Source organism: Apaloderma vittatum, unplaced genomic scaffold (assembly GCF_000703405.1).
Source record: "Apaloderma vittatum isolate BGI_N311 unplaced genomic scaffold, ASM70340v1 scaffold24555, whole genome shotgun sequence".
In the NCBI taxonomy this organism is placed as follows: Eukaryota; Metazoa; Chordata; class Aves; order Trogoniformes; family Trogonidae; genus Apaloderma; species Apaloderma vittatum.
The window spans coordinates 33,824-37,746 of NW_009718096.1; the positions used below are offsets into that span (position 1 = coordinate 33,824).

General features: G+C 47.5%; 1 protein-coding gene across 2 annotated transcripts in view; it reads right to left on the minus strand.

Moving 5' to 3' along the window:
• ABL1 (ABL proto-oncogene 1, non-receptor tyrosine kinase) overlaps window positions 1–3,923 on the minus strand; it is a 31,025-nt gene that overhangs the window by 26,885 nt on the left and 217 nt on the right. The gene's annotated exons all lie outside the window — the stretch shown is intronic.

Consider the following 3,923-nt stretch of genomic DNA (forward strand, 5'->3'; position numbering starts at 1 on the left):
AAGTGAACCTGAGTGACACTTGTGTATTTCTGAAAACTTTACCTTTACAATTTTTCCTTTGGTTTCTTTACTAAGGGAGCAGAAGCGGTGAAGTTTCCCCATTTCTGAGGCCTGGGGAGGGAGAGTGTCAAGCCACAATCACTGACATTTGCTGTTGTATTTCCCTGTTTTACTAAGCAGCCCCGGATTGCTCAGGGAAGGACTAGCATGTCTACAGATGATCAGTTTTAGGTCTGAAGACAGTTACAGCTTTTCTGATGAAGTGATAATCCTTTCCTCACACCACAGCCCACGGGAAATGGTAGCAAGCACCATCAGCCAGATTTTTTAATAAGGATGGGAGGCAGGCAAGAACTGCTGGAGCAAGCACAGAACTCGCAAGCTGTTATAAAGCCAGAAACGTATTTAAAAGGAAGAACTCTACAGAGTGATGGTAGATGAGAGGCCAAAAGGTAAGGAGCAGCGAATAGCCAAGGACGAGAGGAAACAAACAGAAGGCTCTTTGCTTGGAGGCTGCAACACCGCCTTAATACACCTTCTCTCCCTAACAGACTGCCCAGAGACCTCCTGCTCATCCCAGTGACACCGGGGCAGGACAAGGGCTGGCATCACAGATTTGGGTCTGCCTCAATCTGTGACCAAATGCATAAACAGAAACTCTCCAGGAATGGGGCAAAGGCTCCTCCCCAGGCTTGTCTACGCCAGCTGTTAACAAGACACGCTAAAAAAAAAACCACCCAAAAATCAACTAAACCAAAAAACACATACAAAAAGAGACAATCTGACCACTGGCAGGACAGAAATCATTTCAGTTATAAAGCAAATGGCTTTATTAGTGTTCCCCATAGCAGTTTCTAAACTTTACAGAGAACACTGACAGGTTTTAAACAAGGCTCCTGCCTTTCAGTGGTGGAGCAAGCCCAAAAAGGCAGCAAGACTATTTCAGCCCCTATTTGGGACATGGACACGTTCTCTTTCCCAGATCAGATTGGCAGCACTACTTGCAGTGCCTCTTCCCTTCTAATCTTTACCCTTTCTTGGTGTGAAGTGGGTGAGGAACTATTCAGCCTGGCAAAGGCAGAAAGGCGAAAGCAGATGACAGAAATTCAGAACTCTCACGTTTTAAAGCAGTATTTATTAGTGGCAATAGAAAGGAGGGCAAAAAAAATGGCTAGCTCAAACATCTCGGTAATCGTCAGAACCAGTTTAAACTTATTTTTGATCAAGTCAGGAAAAGGTCTCAACTTTCTCGGCGAGCAGGCAGCAGAGCGCGCAGCGAGGGGAGGCAGCACCTGCCACCCCTCCACAGCCCCACAAAGGGAACTCTACAAACAATCCTCATTCCTGCAAACTAACAGAGCATAAAAGCATTTCAGAAGAGGACCACCATGACAAAAAAACCCCAAACCACAACATTTCTGATTACTTAATAAAGGACACATACACCTACACAAAGGCTGGACTCTAAATCAGCCTTATATCGAACACAGAGATGTGTTTAACAAAAAACAGAGATTTGATTCTGTTACAGTCTCACGCTTTTCATCAACAAAAACACGCCAGTGTTTGGTTAACACATGAAAACTAAAATAAGAAATGGACTCGGGTAAAATTTAACCTACCCTCCTGGCTGCAGCTGGCTTTCCAGGCAACTAATGCACTTTTCATCCCTTACACAGCTACGGTTCGGGTTTCATAGTCTACCAGAGTAAAGAAAACTTCAGCTTTCCCCTCACGTCCTCCACAGCTTCCCATACAAGTAAGATAACAAGAGCAGAGTTAAATCCTCCAATGATACCACCATCATCTGCTTAATCCTTTCAGATGCTTCAGCAAGGCTGTGAGCCCACACGTGGGACAGGACCGGCCATCACATGTCGCTCATGGGCACCCCAGGTCACGGGTCCCTGGTGTCTGACCCTTGACACAAACCCAGCCCCTCGCACGATCCGCCAAGCTGTCAGTAGTTTCTACCAAAGTTAACAAATCCACGTGTAAAAACTTGTTATCTTCCTTCAGGTAATACAACCACAGAGCTTTCACTGGTGCCCCTGGCACACAGGGGTTTGGGGCAAGCCACCACTGCTCTTTTGAAGAGTCCTCAACGCTTTCAACCTCACAAGAACACCAGTGGGAAAGCTGCCTGGGAATACCACGTGGGGACCTTCAGCTTTAGGAAAGGAATAACAGAAACTCCTACTTTCTTTAAACTTTATTTTTTCCCCCGGGTCATTCTCACTTCTCACCCTGCTCTCCAAGAGATCCACAGACAGTGACGATGGGTCTGGCTGTCACAGCAGTCGGGTCTCAGGTGCCACCGTTGTTCACCTTGAACATCCCGCCTGGACAGCGGCTTTGGTTTTGCCCCATGCTGAGCTGAGAAATGACACTGAGCTGTTTTGAAAGACCATTCAAAAAGTTCAATGCTCATTTCCCATCATACAAAATAAACATGCAGCCGGCGTCTCAGAGAAGCAGAAGGTGGCAATACCACCAATATTTGTTGCGTCACTGACTGTGTTCCTAACTCCACACCACCTTTATGGCGCAAGTCAAACTACGCTCTGATCCGATTATGCAACTGCACTGAAATTGGGGAGGGGGGGAGCGGTTGTGACACACAAAAGAGAAAAGTTTCAGAAACAGTCAGGGTAACACCCGTGTAACATCATCCTTTAGCATTCCGTTGTGCAGGGAGGAGAGGCCCCAGATGCGCTGCCTGTTCTCCCTGGGCTGTGTTGAAAGATCCAAGAGCACAGGAAGGAGAGGCCCAGCGGGGCAACGAGCGGCTCCTCAGCACCAGCCCGGCCCTGCCCGAGCCTCACCAGAGGCAGGGGACACAGAGAGAGGTTTTGTAAGACCTAAAAGATCACCAAAGAACTCAGTTGCACAGGAAAGATCAAAATTATTCGTACGCGTCTGCCCACCGTTAGGTTCCTGAGAGTTTAAATAAATAAATAAACTCCTCTGGAAACTGTTCTTCGATTTTAGACAACAGAAAATTCTTCAGAGCCACTAAACGCATCTGATAAACATCCGAAATTTCTCCAAACGGGCTTGCCACGAGAAGCCATCTGCAGCTTTTGAGATTCCTAACCTATGAATTTCTGAGGAGCATCTCTCCACTGAATATTCGAGAGCTGAGCAACGGCAACTCGCGATAGGCCCTGGGAAATCAGCTGCTGCCTTCCGTGCCTCTGATTTGATGAGTTAGCACGGTCCTCCTGGCATGCGGATTATTTTTACTGAAGCAACATCCAGCAACACAAAAGAAGTTGAAGAGGCCCGGACCACCAGGGCAGGACGGACACAGCCCCGCTAACGCGGCGAAGGCGCCTGGGATGACCCGTAACGCTGCTCCTGGGGGGGTGAGGCCACGCTGGGGCGAAGAATTTGCTCGAGGTCAGGCCAAGCAAGTCCTCAGCCCAAAGTTCCCCAGCCTGGCAAGGTGCCTCTGTCACCCAGGCTTTTGGTCTGAATTAGTTGGGTCCATCTGTTTAACATAACCATGGGTGTGACCCCTCAAAAACCCACCTTGTAGAAGTAAACACGCAAGAAAATTCACTTAAATCAACGCCTGCGGAAAGCAAACTTACACGGGGATAACCAAAATGAACTGCGAGATTATGTACCGACGCACGCTGAAAATATTTTACTGCTGGAGTCATCTAAATTTTCTTCTTGAGCCTGGAGTTAGTTTCACCATTCTCCTCTGACATCCAAAATTAAAAAAATAAATAAATAAAAATAAAGCCGAGGCCTGGCGATACGGCTTTGTTTATGGGCTCGGCACTAAGATCACTTGACATTTTACAACCATAAATGGTAGAGCCGCGCTCCCTTTGTAGAGTGCAGTTAATGAAAGTCACCTGGGGGCTGGATGCCGCGTACACCCCTCGGTTCCATCACCCCCGAACGCGAAA